The sequence below is a fragment of the Equus asinus genome, chromosome 12 (assembly GCF_041296235.1).
Source record: "Equus asinus isolate D_3611 breed Donkey chromosome 12, EquAss-T2T_v2, whole genome shotgun sequence".
Classification (NCBI taxonomy): Eukaryota; Metazoa; Chordata; class Mammalia; order Perissodactyla; family Equidae; genus Equus; species Equus asinus.
The window spans coordinates 29,104,022-29,118,786 of record NC_091801.1 but is presented as its reverse complement, the minus strand read 5'-3'; the positions used below and the strand labels follow the sequence as shown (position 1 = coordinate 29,118,786).

General features: G+C 40.4%; 1 long non-coding RNA gene across 3 annotated transcripts in view; it reads left to right on the top strand.

Annotated features, from left to right (window-relative positions):
• Positions 1-14,765, top strand: part of LOC106841644 (uncharacterized) — a 145,409-nt gene that overhangs the window by 97,850 nt on the left and 32,794 nt on the right. For all 3 annotated transcript variants that reach the window (XR_011493208.1, XR_011493207.1, XR_011493206.1), the window contains 3 exons: positions 3,466-3,600; positions 4,752-4,844; positions 13,838-13,941. This is a non-coding gene — a long non-coding RNA (uncharacterized lncRNA). The remainder of the gene's footprint in view (positions 1-3,465; positions 3,601-4,751; positions 4,845-13,837; positions 13,942-14,765) is intronic.

The window sequence follows — 14,765 nt, the reverse complement described above, 5'->3', positions numbered from 1 at the left end:
TCAGTGGCCTGGGGTTTGCCAATTTGGATCCTGGGTGCGGACATGGCACCGCTTGGCACACCAAGCTGTGGTAGGCATCCCACATATAAAGTAGAGGAAGACGGGCACGATGTTAGCTCTGGGCCAGGCTTCCTCAGCAAAAAGAGGAGGACTGGCAGTAATTAGCTCAGGGCTAATCTTCCTCAAAAAAAAAAAAAAGAGAGATGACGTCTCTTCCTCATCACCTTGAATGTGGGCTGGCCCTGTGCCTGCATTGACCAATGCTATGTAGCGGTGGAAGTCGGGTCCTGGGACTTCAAGCCCAAACATGAAGAAGCACTGACACTTTCTGTCTTTCTGTTCTTGGAAGTCCTGATGGTAGTCCAGCAGGTAAGCAGTCTGGCTGTTGGAGAGACCCTGTAGAGAGGGCAAGTGGAGAGGGAGACCTCCTGAAGCTGCATATAAAGAGAAGGTCAGCTGTTACCGTGTCCCAGCTGAGCCCAGACCCTAGCTAACCTGCTAGGCAAATGTGTCCACAGGACGTGGCCACAGGCAAGTCCCGCAGAAGAACCACTCAGCCCAGCCCAGGTTGCAGAATCATGAGCAAGTAAATGATTATTATTTTAAGCTACTAAGTTTGGGAGTGTTTCGTTACGTGTAACAGATAATCAAAACACCAGATAAACTAATGTTGAATTTGGGTTGAATTATTTTCAAATGTTTAGTGAGAAGGGTGTGTGATAATTTTTTTTTGATTCATACAACTTTAGTTTATAAGTAAGATCTTGTGAAAATTGCATACATGACAAATATTGTGTTTTTCTAGATACACCAATTAGAGCTCTCTTTTTTGTGTTTTAATTATCCATTTCTTTTTGCTGGTGATTTTACATTAGAATACAAAGTATTTTCAAAGTGTTGGTCCCAATTGATCTTAATGAATATTGGCCTTTTTGAGAATTTTTTATTTGATCCTCTGTTTAAATTATTTAGGATACACAGTACTTTTAAGTGCCCTCAAAGTAGGAGATGAAATTGTTTTGTAATTTTACACAAAAGTTGGGAGTGAATTTGACCTATTAAATTAGTAAATATTGCATTCCTAATTCTGACAAAAACATTGATGTTAAAAAGAAAAATAAAGGTTATGAAAAGCATATGAAAGTGTTTTGAGCTCCCAAGAAGCAAAATACATATAAATGCAAATAAAATAGAAATATCGTTATTTTCCTCTATTTTATTTTTGTAATTGTGGCAAAATATAGATACATACAATTGGCTATCTTAGCCATTTTTAAGTGTGCAGCTTAGTGGCATTAAGTACATTTACATTGTTGTGTAACTGTTGCACCATCCATCTCTGGAATTTTTCATCATTTCACACAGCAACTCTGTCCCCTTAAACACTGACTCTCCATTGCCTCTGCCCCAGCCCCTGGCGAGCCACCATTCTGCTTGCTGCCTCCATGCATTCGACTACTCTAGGAACCTCATATCAGTGGAATCATGTGGTATTTGTCCTTTTGTAACTGGCTTATTTCACTGAGCATAAAGTTCCTCAAGGTTCATCTGTGTTGTAGCATGTGTCAGAATTTCCTTCTTTTTAAAGGCTGAAAAATATTCCATTGTACTTATATACCACATTTTGTTTATCCCTTTGTTCATTGATGACCCTGTGTCGCTTCTACCTTTTAGCTATTGTGACTAATGCTGCTATGAACATGGGTGTACAAATATCTCTGAGTCCCTGCTTTCAATCCTGTGTTCCTCTTTTAAAAATAATTTTTTCAAGTATAGCTGGCAAATAAAATTGCATACATTTCTTGTTTTCGTCTTTTAAGAAAAAGCATTTATAGTTGGTTTCCTCTTTCCATAGAACTCTAGTTGGATTTGTTTTTTGGTACCAACACATAGTTTATTTTATAGCACTTTGTAAAGGTAAGCTATAAGTCATCAGGGCTTAAATTCAAGTATTCTTTTAAAAAATTCTTTTTAATCTCTAAGTTGCTGTGTGATGCTAGGCTGGTTGCTTTACTTCTCGGTGATTCAGTTTCCTCATATGTAGCGGTGGATAACAATACTTGGGTGTGGTTGGTGGTGAGGACAGAATGAGGTGATGTGTGTCAAGGGCCTGGCATACGATAATGGTGCTCAGTCAGGCTTAAGTACCCTTTAATTCCTGCCCCCTGCCAATGCTGCCAGCTTTATTGAGGTATAATTGACGAATAGAATTGTGTATATTTAAGGTGTACAACTTGATGTTTTCATATATGTATGCATTGTGAAATAATCACCACAATCAAGCTAATTAACATATCCGTCACTTCACATAGTTATCTTGTGTGTGTGTGTGTGTGTGGTAAGAACACTTAAGATCTACCTTCTTAGCAAATTTCAAGGGTACAACACTGTACTGTTAACTATAGTCACATTGTTGTATGTTAGATCTCCAGAATTTATTCATCTTGCATAACTGAAACTTTGTCCCCCTTGACCAACATCTCCCCATTTCCCCCACCCCTCAGCCCCTGGCAGCCTCCATTCTACTCTCTGCTTCTATGAGTTTGACTATCTTTGATTCCCCATATAAGTGAGATCATGCAATATTTGTCTTTCTATGTCTGGCTTATTTCACTTAACATAATGTTCTCCAGGTTCATCCGTGTTGTAACAAATGGCAGGATTTCCTTTTTTTTTTCAAGGCTGAATGATGTTCCATTGTATGTTGTTGCCTATGAGATGTATATACGTATATACATATATATATATATGATACCTATCACATTTTCTTTATCCATTCATCTTTCGATGGATATTTAGGTTGTTTCCATGTCTTGGCTATTGTGAATAATGCTGCAATGAACATGGGAGTACAGCTGTCCCTTTGAGATATTGATTTCATTTCCTTTGGCTATATACCCAGAAGTGGGATTGCTGGATCATATAGTAGTTCTATTTTTAATTTTTTGAAAAACTTTCATACTGTTTTCCACAATGGCTTGATCTTTCTGTTTCTGTAAGCAATGACATTGGGATTTTGATAGGGATTGCATTGAATTCATAGATCACTTAGGGTAGTATGGACATGTTAACAATATTAATTTTTCCAATATCAACACAGTATCTTTCCATTTTTCAGTATCATCTTTAATTTCCTTCATCAGTGTTTTACAATTTTCAGTGTACAAATCTTTCACCTGTTTGGTTGAGTTTATTCCTAATTATTTTATTCTTTTTGTTGCTATAGTGAATGGAATTGTATTCTTAATTTCCTTTTCAGATAGTTCATTGTGTACAGAAATGCAACTGATTTTTGTATGCTGCAACTTTACTGAATTTGCTTATTAGTTCTAACAGTTATTTTGTTGCATCTTTATAATTTTATGCACAGATGGTCATGTCATCTGAAAACAGAGATAATTTTACTTCTTCCTGTTCACTCTGAATTCATTTTCTTTCTTTTTCGTGTCTAATTGCTCTGACTAGGATTTCCAGTACTTTGTTGAATAGAAGTGTTGACAGTGGGCATTCCTGCTTTGTACCAGATCTTAGAGGAAAAATTACCCCATTGATTATGATGTTAGCTGTGGATTTTTCATATATGGCCTTTATTGTGTTGAGGTAAGTTTCTTCTATACCTGTTTTGTTGAGAATTTGTATTAAGAATGTATGTGGAATTTTTTTCCCTCCCCAAAGCCCCAGTGCATGCTTGTGTATCCTAGTTGTAAGTCGTTCTAGTTCTAAGTGAGCCACCACCACAGCATGACAACTGACAGACAGGTGGTGTGGTTCCATGACTGGGAAGTGAACCCAGGCTGCTGGAGTGGTGAGTGCTGAACTTTAACCACTAGGCCTTCAGGGCTGGCTCTGGATGTTGAATTTTGTCGAATGCTTTTTCTGTGTCTATTGACATGATCATGTGTTTTTTTCTTTCATTCTGTTAATGTGGTGTATCACATTGATTGATTTGCATATGGTGCATCGTCCTTGCACCTCAGGGAAAATCTCTCTTGGCCATGGTACATGACCCTTTTAATGTGCTGTTAAATTTGGTTTGCTAGTATTTTATTGAGGATTTTTGCATCTATGTTCACCAGGGATTTTGGCCTGATAGTTTTCTTTTCTTGTGGTATCTTTGTCTAGGTTTGGTGTCAGGGTACTGCTGGCTTCGTATAATGAGTTTGAACTCTCATTGGTTTTTGATCTTAATAGATAAGCCCATTCTTCTATAATTTTCGCTTGCTAAGTCTAGAAATGCCATTTAACTTAATTTAATTTAGAGCTTACAAGAGAAATTTTCTTTAAATGTCTTAATTAGTTTTCCTTTAGTTTATTAACAATCTATTTACTTCCTTTTACTTCTTGCTAAAATCATGATCCTTCTCTCGGTTTTAGTTTCCTTCTCTTCTGTTAAATGTTGATTGTGAAATTGAGAATCTTCATACAGAGGTAAATAATAGATAATAGGGAAAGAATAGTCTGTGGTGATGGCAGTGAAGTAAACTATACTCCAGACCATCACTTTAGCAAAGTCTCCTTTTCATTTTGGAGAATGGAGGGTAATGTCACTCTCCAGGGGAGGCAATGACAGTGGCAGTGGGACAGGTAGCTCCCCCGGGATGGGAGGGGAGCTGGGTGGCACAGAACATCAGCAAATGCTACAGCCAGCAGTGAGGGCTCAGCTCGGATGGTGTCATTGTGTTTGCCCAGATGGGATCATCAGTTCTGGAACCTTCTCTTTTTAAGTTCAAAACCCTGGCTCTTGCTTCTAGCACCTCATCCTGAGTGTCCTCTACAAGTGGTACAACCACCCAGACATCATAACCTATTTGACTACAAAAAAGGTAAACTTGCCAGGTTCTAAGGTAAGTTTTATGATCATGCCCTTTATTTAGAATTCTTAGCAAACAATTTGTCCACAGGGAGGAAAAAAAGTAAGACATTAAAAACTCACATTTATGTTAAAGCTACTCCTCCCTAAATAAGATGCAGTTAGTTTCACATTCATAAATGATTGTAAGGTTAAGATCTTTTAGCATCTCATTAAAAATTCATAATGGCTATAATTAATGGATAAAAAGTACAGCATTTACTGTATGTAGATTAGTATTTAATAGGTTATTGCGACTTGTTTCTAGATCACGAGGCACCCTGGCTATTTTGCTGTCTCAGAAATCTCTTCATTCTTCCTACTGGAAGAGATATACATGTGGAGAATATATAATTTCTAGACTCTAGGTCACATTTTCCTGATTCTTTGCATATCTAGTCATTTTTCATTGTATGCTGAGTTTTGAGGATGATGTGTTCAGGGTTGTTAGATTAAGCCATCTTCTTTTAAAAGGTATCAAGTTTTATTCCAGCAAGTGGTTAAATATTAGCGGGTCCTCTTGATCCTCCCAGGTGGGTCTATTTCTGTTTTGTCCTTAGTCCTAGGGTCTGGCCCTTATTCTAGGGCATATTCTTTACTCAGAAGGCAGGGTCTTCCTGGGGTCTGAGTTGCATATTTGCAGGGCTCAACAAAGTCTGTGTGTGCTGACTGTGTAGGAATCTCCCAGCCCTGGGTGACCTGGGGACCTCTGTGGGGCTCTCAGCTTGCAGCAGCTCTTCCCTGAGGGCCTCTTAGAATGTGCTGTGCACTAGTACAGTCTAGCCTTCAGCCCACGGCCGTGGGGGACACCCACTCAGACTTCTACCATCCCCTTCTCCTAATACCCATTCCCACAAATTCCAGCTATTTCAGCTGCCCTGAACCCCAATATCTGCTTCCACGAGTCACAGAGATCGGAGCTCTCTGCTCGGGTTCCACCTCGCTGTGCACAGTCTGGAGTGTGTCCCTGGGCTGAAAGCCAGGGAGAATTGGGGCTCATTTCAAATATTTCCCTGTTCTCCAGGATTAGCACCTTCTGCTTCCTGTTGTCCAATGCTTGAAAACATTTGCTTTATCTATTGAGTCTTTTTATAATTGTCTACAATGGGAGGCTAGGGCTGCTACAATTTTGTCTCTCAGGGTTGGATGCTGAAGTCTGAATTTTGGGAGAAATAGCAAAGTTTTTAGAATAGGACCACTCAAGTTTAATTCAATTCCCTGGTGTATATGATTTTTACAATATTTTGTATATATGAGCCTTGAGAATTTTATGCTAAGTGAAATAAGCCATTCACAAAAGACAAACACTGCACGATTCCACATATATGAGGTACCTAGAATAGTCAAATTCATGGAGATGGAAAGTAAAATGGTGGTTGCCAGGAGCTGATGAGAGGGAAATTGGGAGTTATTGTTAATGTGTACCGAGGTCCAGTTTGAGATGATGAAAAAGTTCTAGAGATGACGGTTGCAAAACAATGTTGATGTAATTAATGCCACTGAACTGCACGCTTATAAATGGCTACAATGGTAAATTTTATGTTATGTGTATTCTACCACAATTAAAAGAAGAATTACAGAGCAGAGAATTGTGGGAGGGGGCTTGGAGCTCAGAGATACTGATCAATAACAAACATAGGTGCTAAAAACTATAATTATTGCATAAGCCTACTGCCATTGAGGATGGAATCGCCTGCTGCACCTGTAGTAAAGCTGACTTGCTATAGTTTCCAGTTCTTGAGTCCTTTGCATCTGAGACATTGTATTAAGCTATGGAGCATTAGAGAATCAGGACGCATCCTCGTGTGCTACGTAGGATTCCCAAGTCCTAAAGAAGGAAGAACAAAGTCCTTGCATGTCACCATGTAAAAATGTGCCAGGCCCTAGACATGTTCTACAGAAGTGGCACTCCTTTCTAGGAGATTTATAATGGCAAACTCCATCTCTTACACACTTAGCCCACAAATGGTTGTACAGGTTTAATTTGGGGTCGTGTCTGATCCTTACTTGCTTGGTACTGAAGATGTTTATCTTGGGGTTAACCGAGACAGTGCCTGAGTGGGATGAGGAAAGGACTCTGGAATCAGGCAGACTTTGGTCCAGCTCCAGGATGTCTTCTCTCTTTTTAGTTTCTGGTTATTTTTATTGTCTATTTTCATATATTACCTGGTGGTGGGCATAGGATAGATTACAAAACCTCTTTGAGGTCTCAGTGTCCTCACTTGTAAAATAGTATAATAATTATACCTCATAGGTGTGCTATGAAGATTAGATAATATTTATGTGAAAGTGGTTTGTAAACTTCAGAGGTGTTAATAAAATATTATCATCCTGATACGCATCTATTCATGACTATTGTTGAGTACTTCCATCTATCACTCTCTCTATCCATCTCCCTTTCTGGCTGTGTGTATATTTTACATACAGACATATACATATATATAAGAGAGATATAAGCTCACAACTAAGTCAATGTATTTATTTCTTTGTTCAATGAGAACAGAAGAGAGTATGTTTATTCCTCAAGGGCCATATGAAACTCCTCAGCTTTGCACTGATTGTGTTATCCCAGAACAAAGTCCTGTGGCCAGAGGAATGCCATATATTGACCTTAGGCCTCAGTTACCTGAATCTTACATTGTGGCAAGAGTGGATAATCAAGGTCCAATTTTTGGTCAATCAAGGTTCACTTTGAAGTCAATGCAACCCAGACTCCATTAAGGTGTCACTGTGGAGGAGCCAAGGGATGGATGTTATCAAGAGAGCTGCAGTGTCCATAGTGGGTTTTCACTGAAAGAACATCTCTGTAGATTTACATTTAATTTATTGATTCCATTTCTCATTCTATAAAGAATGTTTTTTTTACTTTTGCGGGGGGGACAGGGGAAGATTAGCCCTGAGCTAACATCTGTGCCCATCTTCCTCTACTTTATATGTGGGATGCCTGCCACAGCATGGCTTAACAAATGATGCTGTGTCCGCACCGGGGATGTGAACCGGCAAACCCTGGGCCGCCGAAGGGGAACGTGCGCACTTGACCCCTGTGCCACCGAGTCAGCCCCTCTGTAAAGAATTTGAGCCATCTTACAAGGGGAATTTTGATGTTTTTGTTGATCTTTCTTTGGACATTGATTTCATGAATATGCATTGGCTATAGGCGGAGCTGTATAGGTTTAATATGAATCCAGTGTTTAACCTTGCATCTTAATACTACTGTAAGACTCAGAATTGATAGAAATGGACTCCTAATAGATCAGAAATGTCCCATGGAGTATGAGTGAAACACAAGAATCTAACAGAGAATAAATACTATGAAAAGAAAAAAATACACAACTAGGGTTATGCAAATATGTTCATCAACAAATGTTTGCTGAACTCTTGCCATACTCCAGGGACTCTCAGAGGGAAGCAGTGAACGCGAAAGCAGAGCAGTAAACACTCCCTGTCCTCTGACGCTTCCCTTCTAGAGTGTGTGGGGAGAACCCACTCTCTAGCAGAGCAGATGGCTTCCAGCGCAATGTAGAAAAAGCAAGCAGGAAGGGGGTAGGACAGCGTGTGTGAGAGTGATGTAATTTTAAAGGAAGCAGGTGGGAAGAACTCAGAGAGCCACATTCTAGCCACGACTCAGGGAAGTGAGGGCATATCTGAGTGCAGAGTCCCCAGGGCCCCTGGTGCATTTGAAGAACCACAGGAAGGCCGGTGAGACTATAGTCATAGGAGGTGAGGTCAGAAATGAGGTCTCAAGGTGGGTGTGGGGCAACTTCTGGGGCTACTGGAAGGATTTTGTCTTTCACCTGAGTGAGATGGGAGCTGTTGGGGAGCAGTTGGAGGTTGCTGTACGGAGAAGAGACCAAGGGGGCAGGGGTGGGGGTAGGAGGGCAGCTAGGATGACAGTGGGCTGAACCAGGGTAGGGAGTGGAAATGGGAGAAGTGCTCAGATTCTGGATATATTCTCAAGGTAGAACCAACAGGATTTCTTCCTTGAATCAGAGGTGGGGATTAAAATAAAGAGAGGAATCAGAGGCGACCACAAGATTCATGGCCTGTTAACTAGAAGAATGGAGCTGCTGTTTCCAGAGAACGGGAACACTGAGGGAGGGGCTGGTTTTGGACATGTGATGTTAATGAGTGCACTAAACATCTCTGTGGAGTGTAGGTGGGCATTTGAGTTTAGAAGTTTGCATCTGGATGGTTTTCAAAGCCTGGGATAGGATGCATTGGTGGAGGGAATGAGGGTAGTTGCAGAAAAGATGAGGCCTAAGGTCTGAGAGCCTCTTTTTTCTGACTCCACAGGTTGTAGCTAGAGGAGAGGAAGGGCCTGGCCTGGGCAATCTAGCTTCAGGGCCCTGTGCACATTGATGAACCTCTCTGAATCTCTGTCTCCATTTATCAGATGGGCAACACCCACTTGCCAGAGCTGTTATGATTACTGAGGTAGTTAATCACTGGACACTGCTCACATTAGTCCCCACTTCCCATCTTTCCTCTCCTAGCACGAGAGATACAACAGGGCCCACAGAACCATTCCAAAGCCATCTGACTGAAAGCAACTTCTATAAGAAGCCTTGGAAAAAAGACAGGGAAATGTTTTGCACCTGGCTTTGCTGTCCCCTTCCTGAGCCTTGCATTTGCCACTCTCAGGAGGCTGGTCACCTTTCAGGGACCCTTTCCCTGAGCTGACTGCTTTTACCTCCTCCTTTCCCCCTTTCAAAATTTAGCTGGGTTTCTGTTCCAGTTTTGCAAACACCATTCTCACCTAGGTGCCAATATAAACTGGCCAAAGGGTTAAAGTGTTAATAGTGCTAGTTGGTAATTGGTTAACCTTCTCAATCCATCTGCAGTGGCAGCCACAGGACACCCTGTCCCCCTCCAAAGTAGTCGCTGCTGTTTTCCATCAGGAGGTGAGAAATCGGGAAGCTGAGATTTCTGAGAGAATCTAGAAAAAGAGCAAAGATCATCCATGTGTGTGAAGTGGTTTTCACACACGACTGAGAACATCGTGCTGTTGTTGAAGTTAAGATATTGGAACTGAACAAGCACAAATGTAGACTAAATGTCCGATTGTCTCATCCCGAGTAACAGCTGAGTGGCCCTAACTATAGGCCTCACGCAGTGAGAGGGACTGTGCTGCTCTCCATCTTGCTTTGTTACAGTTGGGAATATTGTGAGACGCAGTCAATTAGTGCAAGAAAAATAACTGGAAGGTAAAGTGCTTTCTGATAGTACTTAAAACATTCTTCCAAAATGCACAGGTTTAATGAAAAGAGGAAAAATTTAGTGAAGATAACACCATCGTTGAAAAACAGAGCCTGTTTCTAGAGAAGCAGCAATATTTGCCTTTTTTGAAGCAGCAGAATGTAACAGTGAACTTTGAGAATTCCAATTCTTGAACTCAGGAGTCAGGAGTTGAGTAAATTCCATTATTTTTGTAGATTGAACAAATTAACTCAGAAGTCTGTTCTTGGCAAAGTTTACGCATTCTGAAATAGATTTCTGCAGCCCAAATTCTTGAATTTCCTGAATTACTTTTCTATAAAAGTCTTCCTTGTTTATTATTATTATTATCATCATTAAAGCAAAAAAAAAAAAAGAAGAATGCCCATGATTCCCAAAATTACTGAAAACACAGATGGACAAAAACAAAATCATAAAGGACTGATGACCCCTCCCCTTCAGTAAGGAGATCGACTAAGGAACAGAGACAATTTCAGTTATCATGTTGGTATTTGTCCTTTGAGAAGTTTTTTCTGAGGACATTTTCCTCTACAAAATGAGATGATACCATAAATATCATGCGGGAGCCTGCTGTTCTCAGTGGACAATGTACCTTGAGCATGTGTCCAGGTCTGCAATGTGTTGTTGCCAATGCAATGCAGTATTAGGTGCTGTCTGGCTCCTGAGCCAAGCCTTAGGTGCTTCTGGATGGGTTGTCAACATTAGCAAAAGGGAAAAGCACAGACTTCCAGTTATAAGGTAAATAAGTACCAGGTATGTAATGTACAACATGATGACTATAGTTAATACTGCTGTATGGTATACAGGAAAGTTGTTAAGAGAGTAAATCTTGAGTTCTCATCACAAGGAGAATTGTTTTTTCTTTTCTTCTTTCTTTTTAAAAGTTTTCTCTCTATGAGCTGATGGATGTTAGCTGAATCTATTGTGGTAATCATTTCACAATATATGTAGATCAAACCATCATTCTGTACACCTGAAATTTATACAGTGATGTAGGTCAATTAAACCAGAAAAAAAAAGATTGACCGAATCCCCACCATAACAAAGGCTATAGTTTAGGGAAGGATGAAGAAAGAGGACGCTTTACGAACGGGCCTATGATAGAACCATAGCTTTTTGGGACGAGGAGTATTTAAGCTGAGGCTTGAAAGGGAAGTCAGAATTAACCAGACAAAGAGCAAAGGGACGATGTTCTAGGCAGAGGGATCACACTGGCACGAAGGCTCTGTGAGGAAAAAAGCATTTGGGGTCCAGGAAACCAAGTGGGGGTCAGTCCCAGCATGGCCAGCGCATTGAGTTGGGAAGGTGGATGACCGCAGTGTCAAGTCAAGATCAGATGCTAGTCAAACATGATTGGGTTCAGATTTTATCCTAAGCACATGGAGAAGACACAAAAGGATTCGACCAGGAGAATGACAATGATATTTGGGTTTTAGAAAGACTCAAGTGTGGAGAGGGGCTTGGCAGGGTGCCAGAGTATGACAATGACACCAGGGATGAAGCCTCTATAGAGTATGGAAGGTGGAAACAGAGAGAGAGAAGATTGATTCAGGAACTATTTAGGAGCCGGCCCGGTGGGGCAGCGGTTAAGTTCGCACGTTCCACTTTGGCGGCCCAGCGTTTGCCGGTTCGGGTCCCCGGTGAGGACATGGCACCACTTGGCAAGCCATGCTGTGGTAGGCATCCCACATATAAAGTAGAGGAAGATGGGTATGGATGTTAGCTCAGGGCCAGTCTTCCTTCCCGCCCCCACCCCGCCAAAAAAAATTTAGGAAGTAGATAGCCAGGCTGTTATTGGGCTTACATCACAGCTCAGCTTCCCACTCCTGCCTCCACCTTTCCCTCCCCACAAGAGCCCCATAAGGCACCAGGAGGGGAAAGAGACTGAGGAGCTATGTGTGGTTTCCAGGTTTCTGGTGGCATTATTCACTGTGGTTGAGAATTCAAACAGGAGGACCGGGGTTGAGGGAGGGAAGCAGATGATGAACTTAGTGTGGAGCATGTGAACTTGGGCTGCTTGTAGCCTGTTCCTGTGGAGACACCCAGTAGATGAGTCAACTAAGCCCTTGGTTTGAGGTTGAGTCTGATTTGAAGCTCCGTGGACAAGGATGTATTTCTTCCTCTCTTTTCCTGGCATCTCTAGGCTCATGCTATTCTGAAATACTTCCAGTGTCTTAAGTGTACTTTGCTCTCTTTTACTTCTGAGTCCTTATACGTGCTATTATCTCTGCCTGCAACATTCTTTTCCCCTTATGTTCTTTCCCTACTTAATTTCTACTCATCCCGATGACATGGCTTCTTCCAGGAAGTCATGTCAGATGCACCTGGATCTGTTTTAGAGGCCTGAGCCACGTACTCCCAGAGTACCCCATATTCTAGTACTTGTCATATGATATTATAATAGCTGATTTTCTTCTTTGTATCCTCCCCAAAGTGTATAAACTTCATGAGAAAAGAGACTTTGTCTGAGTTGTTGAAAGCTTTATCCCCAGCACCTCCTATTGTTCTGACACAGAGGAAGTGTCAATAAGTAATTGCTGAGTGAACCAATGGTGACTGAGAGAAAGACAGAAAAAAGCAGAGGAATGCCCAGATTTAATGTAAAGTCGGAGGTGGAAGAGTAAACAAAGATGCTAGAGAGGTCTGGCCAGGAGGTGAGGGTAATTTATTTAATAAATTAACCAGAACTTATTAAACTATTAGTGTTGGGTGTTTAGGTTTTCCCAACATTTTATTAACAATTTGCTACCACAAACAATGCTATTATAAATGCCCTTCTACGTATAGATTTTGTGCACATTTTTAATTATGTCCTTAGGATAAATTGATGAAAGTGGAATTTCTGTGTCAAAAATTTTATGTTATTAGATTTTCGATATCTATTAGTGACAATTTATCAACCAGAAACACTGTTTTGTTTTTCTGCTTATCTCCCAGCCCTGAATTAACATTTTTAATATGAAGCTATTGTTTATTTATTTATTAAATTTAAAAAATTGTAGTAAAATAATACATAACGTAAAGTTTACCATTTTAACCATTTTAAGTGTACAAGTCAGAGGCATTAAGCACATTCATAATATTCAATGACCACTACCACCGTCCATTTCCAGAACTTTTTTCCATCATCCCAGACTTTCTGTCTGGGATGTCTGTACCTAATAAGCAATAACTCCCCATTCCCTCCTTCTCATTTATTTTGGAGAATTTCTTTCATGTTTTAGGAAGGAATTTGGGGTTTAATTGCATTTTCATCCAGCAACAGTAATGTTAATTGACTTTTAAGAACTTGTGATTCTGCATTAGACCAACCACTGGGAACAGGGGTGAACAGTTATATCTTTATGCCAAGGAATGGAACTTTGAGAAATGGAGCTTTTGAGAAAATAGTTCAGGCCCACAATGCCATAGTATAAATAGGCTTTGGGGTTTTTTAGACCCAGAATAGCACCCTTTTGCAACTCTCAAAAGCTCCTCAATCTGAAGAATTTTTCATCTAATAATTTAAAATAAGCAAAGACTAACACATTTAGGATTTTGGCAGCTTATCGTAAAATAGAAATACGGTATAGAGGTGTTCTCTTTGTTTTTGCAGGTGAAGTTCTTAATCCTAAGTACTGATGATGTGTAGCTTAGTAGGTGGTAGCAATTTTAAGAAGAAGGTAAAAAAAAAATTTAGTTTTTGATTTAAAATGATTTCCCAAAGAAGAGAGATCTATGTTGAAGATTGTGTTAACGTTTATATCTCCACAGCACCTTCCGGGGTGATTCATAAAAAGTCAGAATAACCCCAGGATAAGACACTGGAGATGGAGAGGAGCATACGTTTGAGACTTGAGAGGGATCCCGAGGTTAAGGTATGTCTGGAGACCCGCTGAAAACAATGGCAATTTGCAGCTCTGCTAATCATTGGCTCTTGCCTATCTTTTACTGCTAGAATTACTAAGCAAAAAGGTATTGTATTGAAACTCTGGGCATAACAGGAGGGAGAATTTATGGGAGATTAACTTTCTTTCATCTTCTTACCTTTCAAATAGGGGAACAAATCTAACAAACTGAATTAAAGGGAGGTGCCTTCTTAAAGGCTTTGAAGTTTTTCTTTGCAAACAGAGTTGAATTATTTGAACCCTTTCCCTTCAAAGTAAAAGCTTTATAAGCAACTGATTCCCTCTATGCATTCCTTACTCTGTGAATTAACAGAGGGTATACAGTAAAGAGAGAATCTGATAGGGAGTGGGGGCAAGCCAGCCCCTTTAGAATATTAATAAATGCTGATGAGCTCATGTAAATGATGGAACAATATTTTTTAATGATTAAAAAGTTTTTCTCTGCACTCTGGAAGCATTAAAACCTTAGGAGGGGGATAAGGTTAACAGGGAGGAAATTCCAAATAATATGACTCTAAGATGTCTGCATCTCGGTGTTTAAATTTAGCCAAACACTGTCCAATGGTGGGGCTTTGTGTGTTTCAGACTCTGAAGAAAGAAGCAACAAAATCAGGTATAAAATGTTTCTAAATTAGCCAAAATTGGTGTCTTATGTAAGTCATGAGTTTTGATGGCCACCTCACCTTCAGAATACTTTTTCCATTAAGAGCACACCCTGCAGCGGGCTTAGAGAAACCTTGTTCCACTGCCAGCTCAGCCACTCAGCTTTCTCACTGCACAACCTTCCTGGGACT